This window comes from Suricata suricatta, chromosome 9 (assembly GCF_006229205.1).
Source record: "Suricata suricatta isolate VVHF042 chromosome 9, meerkat_22Aug2017_6uvM2_HiC, whole genome shotgun sequence".
NCBI classification, from domain to species: domain Eukaryota; kingdom Metazoa; phylum Chordata; class Mammalia; order Carnivora; family Herpestidae; genus Suricata; species Suricata suricatta.
Window position 1 is genome coordinate 91,900,022 of NC_043708.1, and position 22,779 is coordinate 91,922,800.

Sequence of the window (22,779 nt, forward strand, 5' to 3'; positions counted from 1 at the left end):
CATGAGATGCTTCCAAAGCAAGAAATCATATCCAGTTCATTACTTATTGGCGCATTCCAAGCATGTGGAGATGGGAAATGTTTAGTGTTTATAAGGTTTAAAACACTCCCCAGCCCCTAAACTGTCTGTGTCACTAATCCTGTCACCAGCCAATCCTGTCAGCAGCTGGCTGAGTTTCAGTTTATTATTTACCATGTGCTGGAAGTGCTCTGTGTTTATGAGAAAGCCCCTTAACTGGTCTTGCTGTTCCTTACGCAGAGGGAGGGTTCAGTAGTCACAGGGGAAAGTGACACCTTTGCTATTAGCATTGGCTTTGAGAGGAAAGAGGTCCAGGGCCAAAGAACGAAGCCAGCTGAGATCAGTCAGCTATGATTAAGACAGAGTAACTCACCAATAGTGAAAATAGCCAATCAGCTGGAAACAGGCCTCCAAAGCTTTCAAAACACAGTCACCTACCAGCTGAGCAGCGACCACTCAGCATCTATTGTTGCTGAAGAGAACAAAGATCAAGTGTTTGCAAGTGCTCTTAAAAAGCTGCAAACAATAAGCTTACCCCCACCCCCATGTTTCTGGTTCTACCTCTGGCCATTCTATAATAGATAATTGTGTGAGTAATAATTTCTCATATTGTAGAAGATGAAATTTCTTACACGTGGAAAACAAATACTCTACTAAAAATAAAATCCTATTTTTATTTAAAAATTTGACATCTCATTTGGCATGGAATTTTGCTCTAATTTAATCCTTAAGAATATTACATTAAAATATTATTTATCTCTATTAAAATTTTTTTGGTGTCCCCTTAAATTTCGCACCTGAGGTAAGGGCCTCATTCGTTGCACCCTAGTCCCAGTCCTTTTTATTAAACATTCCCATGTGCTCATAGCATCATAAGGAGACAGATAGTATACCCATTTTACAGATGATAAACTGATGCTGGTGAGGATTAAAAGTCAGAGGTTATTCACAGAGGTCATGGCAGAAATGAGTAGTCTAGAACTCTAGGTTTCTGAATTTTGTTGTGGTATTCTTTTCATTTTGGAAATTCCAGGCTATTCCAGTTGCACAAACATTAATCTTAGCCATTATTGTAATTAACATACATATTAGCACTTTACATATAAAACAACTCTTCACATAAATAACATAATATTCACTATTCATAATAAAATAATTAGAGAGCCACAGAAATGAAATGTTTTGAGCAGGCTCTCACGGAAAATAAATGGTAGAAGATGCGAATCTAGGCTTTCTGAATTGGAATCTTAATGCTCTTTTAAATAGGGTATGGAAAGATTGTTTTAAACAAAACACAAAGGGTGCTGAATATAAATTATACATAATATATATATATAAACTGACAATATTGGTATAAAGAATATGTAAGGAAACTTACAAATTAATAAGCACAATGAATAATGGAAAAATGGATAAAACTATAAATGAGCAAATGAAGAGAAATTTCAACATCTTTCAGAGCTTTGGGCAACCATTTATTGTTTTATCCAACAATTGTTTATCAAGTATCTAATATATATCAGATTTTGTTATCTTTTTAAATTATAAACATGAACAAAATAAAGATTCTATTAGTAGAATATACAATACAGTCAAAAAGACATAGAAACAATACTTGCAGTTAAGTGTTTTTATAGAATTATCAGCAGAGTTCTTTGGAAGCCCATAAGAGAATAGAACTAATTCTAGAAGAGATAACTTTTGAGGAGGAATTTGAAGGGAAGAAATAAATGGAACCAATGAGGTGGTTCAAAGCTCCATTGTAAAAGTAAGATTTTAACGTGGCCTGGAAAGCTGGCTAGTACTAAGATCAGGATCAGTAGTCCTCATTTGGAGGGGCAAGAAGAGGTACAGAGAAAAGTGACATCAGGGACACACATCTGAATAGAGAAGCCAGAAGTAAGTGAACATGAGTGGTGATTGGATGGGTTATATTCAACAAGACCACAGGTCTTCAATAAAGACTTATGACTTGATGTGATAAAGAGAGGACAGTGTTTTAGGTTTCTCAAAAAGGGCATAACATAAGGGAGGTTTGTTTTAGGTCTTTGCTGATGAGTGGTTCCTTTCAAAATACCTTCCTATTCTAAAAGTTGGCCAACCTGCATAAGTGGGAATCACTCAATATGGGTTTTGCATGGCTACATAAGGATGGATAAATAGTGATTGTTGGCCCCAATAAGAGCCAAATGTTGCTCTCTATACAGTGTCCTCTGGGCTTGGAGAAAGATTTAACTCTGTTCACAGAGGGCAGAAGTCAAGGAAAGAAGATAATACCAGAGTTTCAGGTTTCAGAAAAGAAGAGAGGCTTTAAACCCTGAAAAATGACAGATCATAAAATAGAGCAGATGAAGGAGAGGTAGAGAAGAGCAAAGGTCATCACTATGGGAAGTGGCTGCATAATAATAATTATAACACTCAATTAATACCTTATACTTACAGAACACTTTTGGCACTTTATCATTAAAAAATGATTTCACACTGGAGGGTCAATTTCACAGATGCTGATCCTGATTTTGATCAGGAGCTGGACTGAAAAGAGAAAGAAGATCAGACAATTGGTTGAGGGCTTTCTTTGAGAGGACAAAGGAGGTTTGGTGATTAATTATGAAAGGATAGTGATGAGGAGGTGCCCCAAATTATTAAGAATTAAAGTGGGGCCATGTGATTTAATGAGATGTCCCTTCATTTCATTAAGGAAAAACCTAGGTAGGTCAGGGGACATTGATCCGAGAACCAAGGAATTTTAGAGGCAGATAAAATCTTTGATCACCTGTTCCAAACGCCTCCTGTGGTCCCGTAGCATATTTTTTCTTTTTCTACACTTACCTGTCAGTGCTTATTCATAGCAAGTATAAGCATTAAATTTGCCTTTTAATTCCTTGGAGTATTTTATAAACCTGTGTAAAATTGACAGTTATAGATGGTTTCATCTTTAGTCCACGTCTTTCATGACCTCAATTACTGCATTAAAATATTGTTAGCAAATTAAGATTCAAATAGCATTTATTACACAAGATCAAGTTCTCTTTACAAGTAATTTACATATTGTCACAATGACTCTGTGCCAATTGCTTACAATTTTGACATTGTGGGAGAGTGGCCAGCACTAATGCACAGGATTGAGACATAATTTATTGAGACTTTCTCTGCTGTGGATATTTAGGGAAATAGTGCAACATATCAGAAGTCAATGCATGTAATCAGTGTGGTTCTTTAAATTATCCTGTTTTAGGATATGGCAATGTAGTAATGGTTCTACTTGTTCAGCTTCTGGAGTAGAAAAAGTCCAATAGTAAGATGATATCAGGTATACAAGAAAGAAGAGAGATGGATTTCTGGTTGAAATTTTGAACCATTCTCATAAATCATCTTTTGTCTCTATCTTTTTAAATTTCATCTCATTTCATCTTGAGATAGTATAGTGGTTAAGAGCAAAGGTATTGAGCAGGATTGCCTGTTTTCAGATTTTGACTCTGCTACATTTTTGCTGTGTGACCTTGGGCAGCTCATTTAACCATTCTGTGCCTCAGTTTTTTAATATGTAAAATGGGACTTGTCATATTGCTTATCTCAGAGGTTGTACTGAGAATTTAAATTAATTAATAGAACAATGCCTCACTTATAGTAAATACCACAAATACATTGGCTATTTATTATTAGTCTTTGTGTTATATGTTTCTATATCCCCTATGACCTTTTTCTTTCTATTATAGCACTAATGTTAGATATATTTGATCTCTTTTACTTTTATTAACATGTCTTTCAAACTCCCTAATTCTGTGCTCTTCTATGGCAGAAACTGCACATGATTCTCTTTGATTTTGTCCCAGTATATATGTTGGTTTTATAGTTGCACAATTTTGGAGGGAAATACACATTCAGCATATGTAATTTTCAAAGTAGTTCCTTTTTTTCCCCAAACAAGGTCAGTGAAAGAGAGCTTGTGAAAATAGCAGAAGTCAGGTGGCTGAGGGCCTTGAGAATTCTTATCTTTTGTCCTCTACCCTGTCATCCCCTCTCAGCCTATCTGGTGATTGCTCTGGGTTTCCCCATTGAGAATTGCTGGCAAACCTGAAGTGATTTCTATCTTTCCCGGTGTAGGGATGGCAGGTGAGAATATTCCGTTTCTATATATCCAGGCCCTACGAGGCCTTCAGGCATATCCACACTCAAGAACCCATATATACCTTTTATCCCCCTTCCTGCAGTAATTCTTCTTATGCAGGAACAGTTTTTCAAAAGCAGTAGTTCTCTAAGAGTGATCCCAGGATCAGCATCACCAGCATCATCTGGGAATTTGTTAGAAATGGGCAAACTTAGGCAAATACTTGGCCCCCGCCCAGACCCTAATGAATCAGAAGCTGTGGTGATGGAGCCCTGCAATCTGTGTTTTAACAAGTCCTCCAGGGTATTGTGTTGCATGGTAAGGTTTGAAAAATGCAGCTCAAAAGGGTCTTGGTTCTTTAACAGCACATCACTGGTACCAACAACTACTCTAGAGAGGTTAATGAAAGTATTAGGCAGCCATCATTGCCAATTAAGAGGAGCTAAAATAAGATATCACTGAGTGACTGGTCTGGGCCAGGGCACGGGTAGTAAATGCTTTCAGGTGTTTTAGCATATTTAATTTTGACCAGAGTATTTAAAAAGTGTTATTAATCCAGTGTTACCAGAGGAGAAACCTGAGACACAAACCTTTATCTGAGGTCACTGAGCTGGTAACAGAGCCAGAAACTGAACCCAGGGCTGTTTGACTCCCAACTTATGCTTCTTGAACTATTTCGCTTTGCTATCTCAACTTTTAAAATGTACATCCTTATTCTTTGTGCTGAGTTTAAATGATTTCTATTTCAGGCAAGTATCCTTTCTGTTTTTTCAGAATGCCATATTTGTGTGTATTTGTGTGACAGTATTATCTCTAAATTCTGTTTTTTGATAATGTAGGTTAACTATTTAATTTCAGCAAATATTTGTTGAGGACCTGCTGTGTTCTGGGTATCACAAAAGCATACACAGAGGTGCTCATGCTGGCATCTTTGACCTCAAAGTGATCACTCAAATAACCAACTGGGATCCAAAATGATTTGGAGAAGAGGGGTTGAAAATAATCCAGATATTTAATGCATATATAGATCTTAATGTAAAAGATTTGCTATACTAAGATAATGAGAAACTTCCCAATAGGCAATCATAGCACCTAATGTTGAGATTAATTGATATTGCTGACTAAATTTTATATTATCTAACTTCAAGTCATGGTCTGAGGTAAGGGACAATGAGCAGCATGTTTAGAATACAGAGGTTCATCCCCATGTTTATAACATTATTTGTTCTCTCCACAAGCATTATTGAGGGTTTGCTATGTATTCCACACTTTGCATGTGATAAGAAAGAACCAAAAAATAATTCTTCCTCTCAAGGAGCTAGCAAGGGACGTTGTCCTTTGGCTTGCCCTGCTGTTATCAAGATCAATCACTTGTTTTAAAATGAATGTTCTATTTTGCTTAAGGCTATTCGTGATCATCTTCACATAAAAATGATTTGATTTCTCACCAGCATCTTTGAATTTCATTTAATATCCAGGGGTCCCAGCTCAGCCAACTGTCTTTTTAAAATTCAAATCTGTAGTCAGAGCATAAAGTCTTAACTAATGTAACAAACGCTTGACATTTATTCATTCTGCAAATTGATGAGTGCTATGAGGTGCAAAGACGAAAAAGAGAGTCCCTACACTCAATGAAATCACAGTCAGGAACGCATATGCATTATTACAATGAAAAGAGATGCATATTACCACAAGTGTGTGCAGATAACTAATGGTCATCAAGAACAGAGTAATACAGTTCTGTGTGGTGATTTGCTTCATTGAGATAGTTATAATTAAAAAAAGAGCCTTGAAGCATGATTGGACATTCTTTGGGTAGAACTAACCGATGAGAATTCTAAACACAGTGAACAACATTTGCAAAGATATGGCTACATGACCTAGCATGACATATTAAGAAAACCATAGTTAGAGTTTGGGTATATTTAGGTGAAGAGAAAAGAATTTAGGGAAAAGAAGAGTTTTGAATGTCATGCTCAGGAACTTGGAGCTTATTTGATGAGCAATGAGGACCCACTGAGAGATGTTAAGCAAAGCCAGATGATCCTTAAGCAAGAGAATTAGAAGTTCATATCTGTGCATTGAGAATTTCTGTTTGGCTGCAATGTAAAGAATGACTGGAATTATTATGGAGGCATTCTGGAGTGGATATTGAGGAACAGATAAACGAAGACTTAGCTAAGAGTACACCTGACAGGATTTAGTGATTAGATATGTAAGAGAAAGAGTATTCAGCCTTGAATATTCAAATCTTCACTTTTTCCATATTTGTTAGTTTGTCTTTGACTTTTGTCTATTAAAAATTGATAATATTTGCACTAATTGTGAGTGTGAGCACATGGACCAATGTGTGGCCTATTGCCCCTTTCAAAGCAAGAACTTTCAAAATGTCCCTTGCTTTAGAGGCCCACTTTCCACAGAAGTTTTGAAGAGATTGTTTACATCCTAAATTTAGAGACTGAGTCTATAATATTTCCTGAAGCCATCATTTCCATATTGATCATGAAATAAGTAGTGAAACATCAAATAATTAATCTGCAGACTTGCTGCTCATAAATCCTAAGTGTTCAGCTATTACCTGGATGGAGGCAGAAACAACTGATACACAATCATCTGATACACATACATACATACATACATACATACATACATACATACTAGTTGATGGCATCTAGATGTGGTCTTGCACTCTAAACCATCCCTGATTCCCACCCTATCTCATTCCCCATCAAAAGTCTTCTCCACCTCTATTCTCCTGAAATTCTTTGCTGTTAACTCTCATTTCCACCAGAGTCTGTACATATGCCTGGATTGTAAGCTCCAGGAAGGCATGATCTTTGTCAGAGTCCTCTTTCTGAATCTTTGTCAGTCATTGTTTTATATAGGACATGGAACATACATATGATTGCTCAAATTTGCATTACCACATTCTTGTAGTCTTTCTAATAAAGAGTATACACATTTGCCACCCCCCAACTCCCAACAGAATCCCCATCATAATGACCAAAACATGTAACCTAAAAGCTATGGCTATGCCAACGAACTGATGGATTCAGTGAAGAATCAGCAGCAAGCAGGTCAATGTAGCCAGCAGAGATAAGAAAGTATGGCTGGCTTATTCTTGAGATGGAGTATCTACCAGGGGTAGTGAATTTTGTGCCTCTGTGTTTTTGGTAAATGCATAATTTCTCTTCAAAATATGCCTTATACTCTCTCTCAAAAATAAAAAAAATTAGAATAAAAATTAATTTATAAAAACTGTGTGCCTGGGTGGCTCAGTTGGTTAAGCATCGGTCTGACTCTTGATTTTGGCTCAGGTCATGATCATTCTCACAGTTTGTGAGTTCGAGCCCTGCATTAGGCACTGCACTGAGGTGGAGCCTACTTGGGATTCTCTGTCTTCTCTCTTTGCTCCTCCCCGATTGTTCTCACTCTCAAAAATAAATAAACATTAAAAAATAATTTATACAAAATGTAACAATCGCCTAATAAAATATAAAGTAAGATCTTTTCCGCACAGTAAAAGGATGGTTAATATCTTCAGGAAGAGTTCTGATTAGCATATGATCAGAGAGAATGTGGAGCAAAGCTATACATGTCCTACAGGAGACCTTTGACTGAACATGGCCGAATTCTCAACTCCTTCAGAAACATATTACATTCTAACAGGAATTTCCCATTAGCAGTACAAGAAGCATGGCAGAGACACTTGTTGAATATAAATTACTTGTATGTTACCAAAGCAAGAGAAATATTGGAGTAGGAATTTGGAAGCCTTTATCACATCCCAGTATCACACTGGCTAGCTGCATGTCCTCGTGCAAAGCATTTCTGTTTGCTGGCTTTCAGTTTTTTCTTTATTGGGTTGGATCAGGTGATCCTAATATTTTCCAGCTCTAACTCAGTGACTGTATGATGTTGTGAAAAACAGTCTACAGATCTCTTAATGGAGCATTGTGCCTAGATGGATAAGTTACAAAATCTTAGAAAAAACATTATCTCAATGATTTCCTTAAATATTTTATAATTTTGAATGAGTGATAAGTCTATGAATTTTACTAACACAAATAAATAGGAAAAACATGACTGAAGAAGATACTTGGTAACATTCTAAGACAGTGTTTTTATTCAACCCAGTTGGACTACACTGGATTATGTTTCTCTTTAGGAAACTAGTTGATATGTATCTTCCATATGTAAAAGAAGCAGTGTTCTGAGTCAAGTGAAAGTTTGAAAGAAATGCAAAAAAATCGGTTATTTAGAGAGAGATGTGATTAAAAGGGATATCCCTTAGTCTGAGAGTTCTTCCTAATTTGAGGAACATAAATATAAATCCAGTTGGTTTGATATTCTTGATACCAAGAAAGTGTTTCCTGCACACTTTCATTTATTGTCATTTAAAACCCATTGGAAGCTGGATTTTGGCAAATAACATGGTGAAACCATGGGTCAGGTTCTCAGATCATTCAGAATCTAGTCACATAAAAGAAAGAAGCAACCAAGAGAGTAAACACACACACAAATTACAAATATTTCAAAGTTTAAATATAAAGTTAGCATTATAAAATAGCATACTGAAAAGCAAGAAAAAGAAGAGCCACTGACAATCAAATGTCTTCCTTTCCTTACTGAAATGATTGGCTCTAGTTTTGGTTTTCATAGTTAGATTTTCTGAATGGAAGATCAAGAAGTCCAAAAGAGAAATTAGTACAGTAGAATGAGAAATAAAAGATCTGGCTGCTAATTCTGGCTCTTAGACTGAGTGAGCAGCCTTGAGGAAGCCTGTCCATTTTTGGGGCCTCAGTTTCCTCATCTATAAAGTGAATAAATAAATTGGGTTTGACCAGTGTTTGTCTTCAGAATTTGTGGACCACAGTGAACATTTCCATAGAGCCTAGTGACCCATTATCCCCAGTTTGAGGAATACTGCTTTAATGTTAAACTTGATTTCTTGCCACAGCATAGTTAGAAAATGCAGGCCCAAATTCTGGTACTGAAACCTTGGGACTGCTTTCTATTATATGGTAGTCATCCAACTGACTCAAAATTTGTTTACCTTAATTAGTCCATTGAACAAAGAAGTACTTATTTTATGCTAGAACTGTTCTAGGCCTTTGAGATTTATCTAAGAACATAATAGACAAAATTGCCCTAACAGAGACTATATTCCAGGAGAAAGAAACAGATTATGAACAATAGCGATAACAAACAGGGAAATTACTTTTGAATTAAAAAAAAAACATTTTCATCGGTAATTCAAGGACTCCTGAAAATATCCCTACGGATTGCAGGTTGAGAAACATCTGAGCACAGGAGCCTTTGAGGACTGCTCCCCCCTTGAGTCTGAGCAGCGAGGGGAAAGTCTCCTCACCAAGCATCCTCCCTGAACAGAAACAGTTGTCACACAAATCTCTTCAGAGTCTAGAAGGAGCAACGGATTTTCCCTGCTATAGCTTTGGTTTGTGCCTTACCCTGTTCTGCAACATGGAAGTGTTTCTAGGCACAGAGCCAAAACTTCATCGCAGGGCTCCAAGAGAGCACGACTCTGGAAAAAAAATCATTAAATTAGGCAAGGATCCAATAAACTTAAATTTTCTGTTTTTGATTGCTTGCTGTGAGGAACACTATGACATGATTTAAAATGATGATTTAATGTAACAAGAAAAGAGGGACTCTAAAATCCAAGTAGTGCAGTCATACAGTTCTAATAAAATTTGTCTATTATGTGCAGATTGATTGCTGGTGCCTAGATTTACATGATGTTTATGATATCAGAATATCTGACAAAAATTGATGTCAATATTTATGCCTCTATAAATTACTCACACAGCACTATTATGATGGCTTCTAATTAAAGTGGAACCAAACTAATTGACCTTTAAATCCAAAGGACTTTGTAAGCCAAAGCTTGTCCACATTGGTATGACAGAATGTACTAGCATGGGAAAAAATGGAGCCTTTTGAGTGGTACAATATTTTAGCATGAAAAATAATTATACATTCTGTAAGAATTGGTTCCTCTAAAAGATGGATTTTAGATTCACTTTACCTTTCATTAAACTGTGGCTGTGTAGGTTCATGACAAACCGCATCTGTGGCTTTATACCTAAGGTGTTGGAAAGGTTTCTTTCTTTTTTTTTTAGCCAAGAAATACCTGCTGCCTGCTTTTGAATATGTCAAGTGAGACAATCAAATCAAAGACCCTCATATTTTGTTTTATTTTGAACATTTTATTTTTTAATTTTTTTTAGAAATGAGAATTTTAGGTTTTTAGGAAAATTATAGACCAAACTTGTGCTCTTTCAGGTCAGAAATTACATTTTGTCCACTTTTTAAGTAATCTCCTTTAAAACTTAACACAAGGCCTGACAGAAGGCAGGAGTGCAATAGGATATGATTTGTTTTTAGGAAGAAGGCAAAAAGAATGAAAACAAGCACAGCTCTTGGTATAAGATACCATTTTATGTATAAGATAACATTTTATGTTCCGTCGTTATTCCTGACAAAGCTTGGCCCTTGGCTTTCCTTCTCCTCCTGTTAATAGATAGCCAATTATGTTTTCACTAATTATGTGTTTAAAAATCCAAATATTATTCTTTCAATGCATATTATTAGAAACAAAATAAAAATAATTTGGAAATTTAAGTAATTATGGGGGAAATAAACCTGGTTCTTAGTCTGGGGTCAGAATACCTGGATTCTTATTTTATTTCTGATAAAAACTTGCTCTATGTCCTTGAGCAGCTAACTCTTGTTGACCATCTTGCTTCTTCAACTGTAAAATGAGGAAGGCCAATTCTGTTTTTTCAGGTCCTCTGCAGCTTGAAAATGCTATTGCTTCCTATACAAGTTGAAGAGTGTGTGCATTTCCGCTGGCCTGCACTCCTTCCCTCTGCTCTCATTTCACACTGTAGCTGTGAAAAGGCAAAATGATGAGATGCAGTTATTATTCTACTGTGTATTTTGATTAATGTATTCAACTAAAGATTGTTGAATATTCAGAGTTCATCAGTCATGGTTTTCGAACTTGTGAGCCTTTTCAGTGTTCAATTGTAAATCTTGTCTTTTGTACAGAAAAGATTTCTATCTGCATTTCTTTTCAGTTTTGTTATAAAACTCATTACTTTTTTATTACAGACTTAGTGGAGCCTTCTCTGTTGAATTGAATCATATGATTCACTATTAGCTGGACATTTAATACTGTATTGTCTTTATATTGTCTAGTATTCTTCTTGGTTCTTTTATTTGCACTTTGGAAATGTCTTGGAAGAAGTTGAAAGATGATATTACTTTGAAGTAATTCACTCCTGTCTTAGGAGGGCAGTGTTTTAAAGATGATTATTTCAACAAAATGTACTATATTTTTTCTAATTCATATTAATGTAAGCTCCCTACAATAATGAATAGAGAGACTGAGTAATTAGGTGATCCAGAAAATAAGATGTTTTTTCACAAAAGTGGCTGGAAGACCCACCTCCAAAATGACTTCATTACTATGTGTCTGATGTGTCAGTGTTCCTTGGCCACTCATTCTATATGGTATCTCTTCTTCCAGTCCTTTTCATGTGGCTTAGGTTTCTTATACTATGACGCTTTCAGGATAATTGGACTTTTTACATGGTAGCTTACTTCCCTCAGAGTGATAATTCCAGGAGGCCTAGGTAAAAATTGTGAAGCTTCTTATGATCTAGCCTCAGTAGTCTTAGAATATTACTTTCATCTCATTCTGTTAGCCAAGCAAATAACTCAGGCTGGCTTAGGTTAAAGAAGAGAGGGGGAATAGATTCTACCTCTCAATGACTAGATGACATAGGCAGACAAGGAAGGAAGGAACTGATGGTGCCCCTCTTGGACACAAGCTCCCATAGTATATATAGTATGAGATTTTCTGAATTCTATGTACAGTCCATCATATTCATGGAGATAATATGATTCAGCTTCCTTTATCTGTGGTCAGACAATAATCATCAAATATTTATTTTTTATTTTAACTTTCCCATCTTCTATTGAAAACTTTGGCTGTGCTTGACCATCCTTCGTGCAATAATAAATAGGCCCATAATTCAGAATAACATGTTGCCTTCTTTGCTAGAAACCTACATACATTCATCAAAGCTACCAGAAAGATGAGCTGGAAAATGTCTTGACTTTTGAAGTTTTTTCCCTTGCAGCAAAGTCCATTTGGCCAAAAGAATGAGCCAATGTGGACTCTAGAAAACATTCAAGTTCCTTATACTGACTTTATCCATGTTACCCGTAGAATCAAGTTCTTCAGCTCCAAGATTCAGACCTCATTTGTTTACAACCTAAGATCACTTTCTTGAGATCTCATCCTTTTTATACTGTACAAACATCTCCCAAGCTCCTCTTAGAGCTACTTAGGCCGATGGTAGTTTGCTTCATTTGCACGTGGTTTTTCTCATTAGAATGTCATTAACATGAAAAACACCCCTTACCCAGTGAAACTAGGAATGTGTCCTTTGTGGTTCAGTCTTGGCACAGATTTACACTCCATTGCACTTGCAAGCTATGATCTTGTTTCTCACATTATAAGAATTTAAGCAACTTCTTATTTTCTCTTTTTTGTCCATTTATTTCAACCTCAAGGACTTCATTCTTACTGAATGTCATAGGGCCAGAATCTCATGACGTATGTCCCTGTTCAAATGTCCCAGTTCTCTTTGTAATAAATGTATTTCTGTCTTAGCACTTATTTCTATTTTAAATTACTTTTTGCATTGGTTTATGTTTTCATTGTCTCTAATTTCCACTGTTTTATGTCCATCTGAAATAACTAGTACCAAGTACCTGGGCACGTGCTTAATAACTATCTGTTAAATAAATTAAATAACCACGTAAGTAACTAAAAACAATTTATCATTAATTGGGTTGTACTATAGCAACAAGGGCAAAGTATATTTTATATGTCAAAATTACACAAACAACATTATAGGTTTTTTAAGTTTATATACTTATTTTGAGAGAGAGAGCGAGCGAGCACATCTGAGGGGCAGAGAGAGAGGGAGAAGGAGAGAATCCCAAGCAGGCTCTGCACTATCAGAGTAGACACTGACATGGGGCTTGAATTCACAGACCTTGAGATCATGACCTGAGGCAAAATCAAGAATTGTACGCTTAACCGACTGAGCCACTCAGGCACCTTAACACAAAGAACATTATGTTAAAACTAATTTCTTCAGTGGGGAAGAAAATTTTCTGTTGAATTAAAATAATCAATTGCATATTTACAATCAACAGTACTTGATGCTGTAGTCCTACAGCTGTAGGAGGACAAGCAAGAACTGAAACATTTAATAGCACTTGGAGATGATAATGGTTCTTGTTGAATAGATACTCTCAAATACTATTGATAAGAATGCAAATTAAGGAAAGCACTATACTCTGTGTATCAGAAGCATTAAAAAAAGTCCTTTTACCCAAGAATTCTATTTCTGAGACTTCATCATAAGGAAAAATATGACACAGAAAAATAATATGTATAAGATGTTCATTGAGATATTGGATTTAAAACTCTGTATGTCTAACAATTATGAAAAGATTCAGGAAGATATACCTACATAATGAGAAATTACCTTAACAATAAACATTACATTTACCAAAAGTGAATTAACATTGAAAATTACTTACTTACAGAAAATTTTTAAGTATAAAATGGCAGAGGACAAAATTATATATATAATATTATTCCACCTATTCCCAAATATAAGTATAGAGAAAAAAGTTGAAATTAAATATTGTGTGAATGAAAAAATTATTTTTCTTTATATTTTTAAGATCTCTTACAATGAGCATTCATTATTTTTTTGAACATTCATTATTTTTATAAACACAATAACTGCCTAAAATAAAAAAAAACAGTTTTATAATAAATCAGTACCTTGTTATTAAATAGGACTCTTCCAAGCTTGTCAAAAAGACCTAGTTCAGACTGTAAGACATGTCAGTTGAATGAGGGGAAACAACAAAATGCTACTATTGGTTGGTGTTTGAAGATCATTTTTCTTTGTTTTTTTTGGTATGTGTTAAAGATAGTTAAAATCCTTTATTTCACCTAAATATTTTTTAGAGAATTCAGGTCTCTTTTCTTATTTCAATAGATAATAAGTTGAACATATGACATTGCCAATATTTTGCCTTTTTTGATCTACAAAAAAAGACATTTTCATGCATTTGACTTAATATTCTCTGTATCAAATATTGAGGTAATAACAATGCCTAGTGATTTTTATAATGCCATAATACACTGGTAACTTTTTTCTTTCTTTCTTTCTTTCTTTTTTTTTTTTTGCAAGTAATGTTGATGCACATCTTTAAATAAATGGCTGTTCACATCCAGACTGTTTTGGCAGAAACAATAAGTTTTCATGCCAATTTAGAGAGGGAAGAGGGGCTTAGGAAGACAAAGGATTGAGAGAGACATTTTGCAATATATCAAATATGAGTAATGATATCTCAGTTTGTACTTTAAGAAGCACTGGTGATACTTAATCTTTCAATAACACTTGATAGGTTCCAAACATGTTCTCATTAATTATTTCATTTAATCCTCAAAACTCAAGAGGTGAATAATTTTATTCTCATGTTACTGTTTCTGAGTGATTGTGATTTACAAAGTTAGGCAGCTAGAAAACAGAAAAGCTAAAATTTGAACTCAGATTAGCAATCTTTATGCCATGAAAAATTTGCTAGTTAATTTATGCATGAGAAGAAATCTTAATTTTTATAGAAATAAACTATACCCAATAATTAAAGTTTGGAAATCTAGTCATTTCTAAAGATAATTGCTATCAAAAGGTTGCCTGTATTTCTCTGAAATTATATTCTTCACAACTACATAATATTTTTAGTTTTCTAAATTAATGTTTTAAATATTCTGTGATTGTAAATTTCATGTATATGTCTTTGAATTAACAAAAATGTTTTGGACCAGTGTTTCTGGCAAATGTAAGAGCTGATTTAAAATTAAAATGCAGTTGGAAATCTATATAGTGGTCTGTGAAGTATGGATTTTCGAAATGACTATTTTCCAAAATTCATGTTAATATTTTAAGGAAGAGGGAGAAAATCTTTTATTCTTAGAAGGCCTTGGAAGAGATCCACTTTGAGAATTATTTCCTTTTTTGTGAATCTGGCAAATAATGTCCCTGGAAATAAAAAAAAGCAACTCAGGGTAATAGAGAAGATGTTATGTAGCTTTTGTAGGCAGAGCAACCCTGGGAATCATATTGAACAATTTGCTTCTTGCCTAGAGAAAGAGGCATTTGTAAACACAGTATGAAGAACAGAGCCTAATTCCAATGAGGCTTTTCTGTTTGTCCTGTCAGCAGAGCCCTCCTCTTTACCTGATAAATAAAGCACTACATTCCTCCTGGTTAGGGATTTAAGAAAAATCCCACTAATTCTGCACACTACACATTTATGGAATGAGTGTTTGCCAGTTTCCTATTTGTTTGAGGCCATGTAAATCACAAAGTAAATAACAGCAACCCTCTCTTATAATGCAATGAACTGTGCCACAGATAAGGGGGATCAAAATTATACTTACATTGGATTTTTCTGTGTACAATTTCATTAAGGATCACATGCCCTTAAAGAAATTAAAAAAAAAAAATCACCCTCATCTCTTGGTCTCATAAATGTGTTTACTGAAGGAAATTTTTATGTTGGGAAATAATTTGTCCCTCTCTCCCCCAAATAGCCTTGTTTTCTTTGTAGCAAACAGATATTCTTTTTCAACATTATCTACCTATGTCACTGAGTGCTTCTCCTAAAACTATTGGGAAAAATGCCCTTTATAAATCCTTTATAATTTAAAGGAAATGCATAAGACTGTTCCTGAGTCAACAGTAAATGCATACATCATTCATTTACATCTGTAATTTTAAGTGATTTGCTTAACCTTTGAAATTTTTAAAGCTCCTATTCTTATTCCATTTGCTAGTTTTTATGATGTATATTCATTTCCATGTGGAAAATCTCTGTCATTGTGAATGTTCTTTTTAAAAACAGACACTTAACAGTGTCCTGGTTTCATGTGTGGCTAAAGCAAACTCAATCTGTGAGCTGGAATGCATTGGACATTGTTTCCAGTAGGTCAATAAAATGACGGATGGATTTGAGCCAAGCTGTAGCAGAAGACACACATCCTCTGTTGAAATAGCTGAAAAGACAAATTAATATTGAAGTGTGGAATACTGAATTGGACTGTCTTTCAGTGCACAGAAATAGACTAAAGTAGATTACCAAAATGAGGCATGTGCACTTCAGGCAACTAAAACAGACTTGCTATGCAAACATGAGGTGGTAGATGAAAAATGGAATGTGATATTCCAAAGGTGGTTAACAGTTAAGCTTACATATGCAGTAGGGGATCACACCAATACCTTGAATTTCAGGACCTTTTAATGCCTTGGAATTGTGGAATGTCTATATTTACAACTCCTAACTAAAACCATAGTTGTCATTTTTATTGCACTAAGAGTATATGTTAATGTATCAGTGTCACTTAATAGTTTATTAATGCAGAAGAAAAAACACAGTAACACAAAACTAAATGTTGCATCAAAATCCTGTGTGATACCCATTCTCCACCCCCCCCCCCCCCCAGCACACACAGAGGGTTCAAATTGCTTTCCTAGTCTAACACTTAAAGTATGACATGATCAGGCCTGTATTTTATTCTATAAACTAAAGTCTGGGAGAAAATTGCACCCTATTTTCATTAACTTTTAACTGAAATTTAGCATTTCCAGTAATAATGAATGTAGGAAACTAACCACAGTGGTAATAGCAGTGCTGTGACTTTATCACCAATAGAAATGACAGATATTCTCATATCACACTATGGTTGCTGCAAGTCTCTTGAAAGATATTGTTTACAACTCATTGTGACTTTGAAATTAACAAAACATAACATATCTTTTTTAATATTTTAACTGTATTTTACTATATTTGGTTTCCTTTGTATCTATTTTATGCATTAAAAATTTGAAGAGGTAGTCCACAGGCATCACTAGACTGCCAAAGAGACCTATGGCAAAAGAAAGGTTAATAATGTTTAGAAAAACTGACCTAAAATGATCCTCTTTCAACTGCTGTGCACTCAATTTTAATTTTGTTCCTTTGCCTAGAAGGCTCTTACCTCCACGTTCTACCCTCATCTTTCATGTACAGTCTGAATATTAGCACATCCATTAGCTCACTCCTGATCCCACTAGTCAGAATTAGTCTATCTTCTTTTATATTCCCTCAAAATTGCTTTTGGTATTTCTTTTAGAACTTATCCTGCTTTTTATTCTAATCAGTTGTTTCCTTCTATGTCTCTGCTTCTAGAATATAAACCTCTTGGGGGGGCAGATAGTTTGTCTTATTTAATTACTATTTCATTGTTGACTCTAACTTAGTCTCACTATGGTTGGAAAATGTGGCCTCTATCTTCAACTTATTGAGACTAGCTTTATGAGTTGGTACATGAGCAGTTTTCATAAATGTTCCATTGATGTTTTGAAATATGGGATAATCGGAAGCAGTTGGTTGTGGTTTTGCTGACTCTGTTATTTAGAACTAGATCCCTGCTCCTTTTTTCCCTGTTTGACTTATCAGTTATTTAGAAAAGTGTATTAAAATATTCTGCTATGGAGAAAGACAGATACCATATGTTTTCAATCAAATGTGGAACAGGAGAAACTTAACAGAGGACCATAGAAAATGAGTGATGGGCATGGAGGAGGGCATATGTTGGGATGAGCACTGGGTGTTATATGGAAACCAACTTGACAATAAACTATATTAAAAATAATTTAAAATATTCTCCTATGATAGCAGATGTGTTAATTTTTTATTCTATCATTTAACTCTATATATTCTGAATCATTATTATTAGATAAATAAAAATTTAGAGCTGTTTTATATTCCTGATGAACTAGACCTTTAATCAAGATGCAGTGAAAATTTTATCTCTAATAATGCTTTTTTTTGCATTACAATGCATTTTCTCTAATATTAATATAACTGAGCTATTGGGTTAGAAATTTACTGCTATTTTTTTTCCATTTCTTTACTTTCAATGTGCCATAATGCTTTAAGTGTGTGTTTTCATATGCAAGATTTTATACTTCTAAAACTTCATTCTGAAAATCCTTATCTTTTGCCTGAAGAATTTAGTCAGTTTATAATGTTTGTGAATATTGAAATATTTTATTAATTTCTGCCATGTTTTATACTTTATCTTTGCCCTGTATTTTCTAGCCTTTTATTACTTTTTCTAAGTTTCAGATTGAGATATTTTCTCCCTCATTATATTTTTTCTTTTATTCACTTGAAAATCGTAATTCTTTTTATATTATTTTAGTCATTCTTTAGAAGGTTTAATATTCATTTTTAAAAGTCTAACATTTATCAGTGTCTTTGCCTTCCACTCAGATAATATGAGGAAAGTGTCCTGTAGTTTTGACACACTATGTCTAGCTGTGGGTTAATTTTTATTTATTCTGCTTTGGAGATGATGAGATTCCTAAAATTGAGGGCTTGATACTTTTCATCATATCTGGACAGTTTTCAGTCATTATCTCATTGAATATCTTAGTGTCCCTCTCTCATTCTCTTTCTGGTCTATTCTACATCTCTGATTAGACATATACTGGGCCATTTTATTCTATTCTCTATGTCTCAACTTTCTTCTCATATTTTTCATCTTTTTGTTATAGCATCTCTCTGCTATAGTCTAGATAGGTAATTTCTTCATGTCTATCCTCCAGTTCATCAATTTTTCCCTTTATCTCTGTCTTATCTGTTTAGCACATATGTTTAGTTTCTAATTTCAGGCACTATACTTTTCACATTAGAAATTTTATCCAGTTTTTTTTTTTTCACAACTACCTGGCTTACTTTATGACATCATTCCTTTGTATACTTTTAAATCTCTGTTTTATTTCTTCAAACATATTCATCAATCTTGCTTAATATTCTACATCTATGAAGTTTAACAACTACTGTTATTTGCAGATATGATTGTGTAATGTGTTGTTTTTCCAGATTATATCTCATGAAAATTTATTTATTGTATGATTGGTAGTTTTTGTTTTTGTTTTCTTTTTGTGAGCTCACATTCAGTTTCTTTGGGCTGAAACCAATTTACTTTCAAGTCTTCTCTCCCTCCAGAGGCTCTGAAAGATGAGGCATTTCTTTGCCTATTCCAGCTCTTACAGCTGCATTGCTTGCATTTCTTTTTTTAAATCTTTTTTCTTTTATTATTATTATTTTTTTAATTTAAATCCAAGTTAGTTAACATACAGTGTAATAATGGCTTCAGGAATAGAATTTAGTGATTCATCACTTACGTATAACATCCAGTGCACATCCCAACAGGTGCCCTCCTTAATGCCCATCACCCTTTTAGCCCATTGGCCCACCCAACACCCCTCCAGCACCTTCATTTTGTTCTCTGTATTTAAGAGTCTCTTATGGTGTGCCTCCCTCTCTGTTTTTGTCTAATTTTTCTTCCCTTCCCCTATATTCATCTGCTTTGTTTCTTAAATTCCATATATGAGTGTAATCATATGATATTTGTCCTTCTCTCACTTATTTCACTTAGCATAATACACTCTAGTTCCATCCACATTGTTGCAAATGTAAGATTTCATTCTTTTTTATTGATGTATACATTCCATTGTGTATATATAAAACATTTATTCATCAGTCAATGGACATTTGCACTCTTTCCATAATTTGGCTATTGTCAGTAGTGCTACTATAACCATTGGGGTGCATGTAACCAAAAGCAACAAAAGCTAGAAAGGACCAGAGAACGTCACCAGAAACACCAGCTCTACAAGCAACACAATGGCACTCAATTCATATCTTTCACCAATCACTCTAAATGTAAATGGACTAAATGCTCTAATCAAAAGATATAGAGTATCAGAATGGATAAGAAAACAAGACTTATCTATATGCTGCCTATAAAAGACCCATTTTAGCCTAAAGACAGATACAAATAGACAGTGAGGGGATGGAGAACCATATACCATGCTAATGGATGTCAAAAGAAAGCCAGGGTGGCCATAGTTATACCAAACTAGATTTTAAAATCAAGACTGTAACAAGAGATGAAGAAGGGCATTAACAGGCCTATCCATCAAGAAGAGCTAAATATTTATGCCCCAACTTGGACATACCCAAATATGTAAATCAATCACAAACATAAAGAATCTCATCACTGATAATACCATAATAGTAGGGGAGTTCAGCACCCCACTTACAGCAATGAACAGATGATCGATCCTAAGAGAAAAATCAACAAGGAAACAATAGCCTTGAATGACACACTGGATCAGATGGACTTAACAGATATATTCAGAACATTTCACCCTAAAGCAGCAGAATACACTTTCTTCTCGAGTGCACATGAAACATTCTCCAAAATAGATCACATACTGAGTCACAAACCAGCCCTCAATGAGTATGAAAAGATCAAGATCATACCATGCATATTTTCAGATCACAATGCTATGAAACTTGAAATCAACCACAAGAAAAAGTTTGGAAAGTCCTTGAATACTTGGAGATTAAAGAACATCCTACTAAAGAATGAATGGATTAACCAAGAAATTAAAGAGGAAATTTAAAAGTACATGGAAGCCAATGAAAATGAAAACATGACAGTCCCAAAACCTATGCGATGCAGCAAAGGGAAGTATATAGCAATCCAATCCTTCCTAAAGAAGGAAGAAAGGTCTCAAATAACCTTCTACCTAAAGGAGTTGGAAAAAGAACAGCAAATAAAGCCCCAAACCAACAGAAGACAGGAAATAATAAGTATTAGATCAGAAATCAATGATACCAGAAAACCCAAAAATAAAAAAAAAACCAAAATGATAGAACAGATAAACAAAACCAGGAGCTGGTTATCTGAAAGAATTAACAAAATTGATATACCCTTAGCTAGATTGATCAAGAAGAAAAAGGAGGGGTGCCTGGGTGGCTCAGTCAGGTAAGCACTGACTTCTGCTTAGGTCATAATCTTCTGGTTTGTGAGTTCCAGCCCTGCAATGGGCTCTGTGTTGACAGCTTAGAGCTTGGAGTCTGCTTTGGATTCTGTCTCCCTCTCTCTCTCTTCCCCTCCCCTTCTTGAAATCTGTCTCTGTCTCTCAAAAATAAATAAACATTAAAACAATTTTTAAAGAAAAAGGGAAGGACCCAAGTAAAATAATATCATGAATGAAAGAGGAGCGATCACAACCAGAACTATGAAATACATAATAAGAGAATATTATGGGCAATTATATGCCAACAAACTGGGCAGTCTGAAAAAAAAAAAAAAAGGACAAATTCCTAGAAACATATAAACTACCAAAACTGAAACAGGAATAAATAGAAAATTTGAAAGACCCATAACCAGTAAATAAATTGAATCAGTAGTCAAAAATCTCCCAACACAAAAGTCCAGGCCCATATGAGTTTTCAGTGGAATTCTACCAAACATTTAAAGAAGAGGTAACACCTATTTTTTTGAAGCTCTTCCAAAAAATAGAAATGGGAGGAAAAATTTCAAACTCATTCTATGAGGCCAGCATTACCCTGATTCCAAAACCAGACAAAGACCCCACCTAAGAGAACTGCAGACCAATTTCCCTAATGAACATGAATGCAAAAATTCTCAACAAGATACTAGCAAACCAGATCCAACAATATATTAAAAGAATTATTCTCCACTATCAAGTGGGATTTATTCCTGGAATGCAGGGCTGGTTCAATATAAGCAGATAAATCAATGTGATACATTATGTTATAAAAGAAAGGATAAGAACCACTAGATCTTCTCAATAGATATAGAAAAAGCATTTGATTAACTAGTTGGTACCTAACCTTCTAATTTCTGTATAAGTCTAATTACATGAAATAGAAGTGGGGGTTTTGATTTTTTACTTCGCTTTTCTGTTTGGAGTATCATTGTAACTACTGTATTGTAAATGACGGAAAATAATTGCATATGTTAAAAAAATTAATTGTGTAAAAAAAAAGAAAAAAGAAAAAGCATTTGACAAAATACAACATTTTTTCTTATTAAAAAACCCTCAGGAAAGTAGGGATGGAAGGAACATACCTCAAGATCGTAAAGGCCATGTTTTAAAGACCCACCACTAATATCATCTTCAATGGGGAAAACCTGAGAGCTTTCCCCCTGAGATCAGGAACACGACAGGGATGTCCATTCTCACCACTGTTGTTCAACAGTGTTGGCAGTCTTAGCCTCAGCAATCAGACAACAAAAAGAAATAAAAGGCCAAATTGGCAGGAGGAAGTCAAATTTTCACTCCTCACAGATGGCATGATACTCTACATGGGAAACCCAAAGACTCTACCAGAAATGATACATAAATTAAACAAAGTCCCAGGATATAAAATTAATGTACACAAGTTGGTTAAATTTCTATACACCAATAAGAAGTAGCAGAAATAGAAATCAAGGAACCTATCCCATTTACAATTGTACCAAAACCCATAAAATACCTAGGAATAAACCTAACAAAAGAGGTTAAAGATCTCTATGCTGAAAACTATAGAAAGCTTATGAAAGAAACTGAAGAAGTAAAAAAGAAATGGAAATATATCCCATGCTCATCAATTGGAAG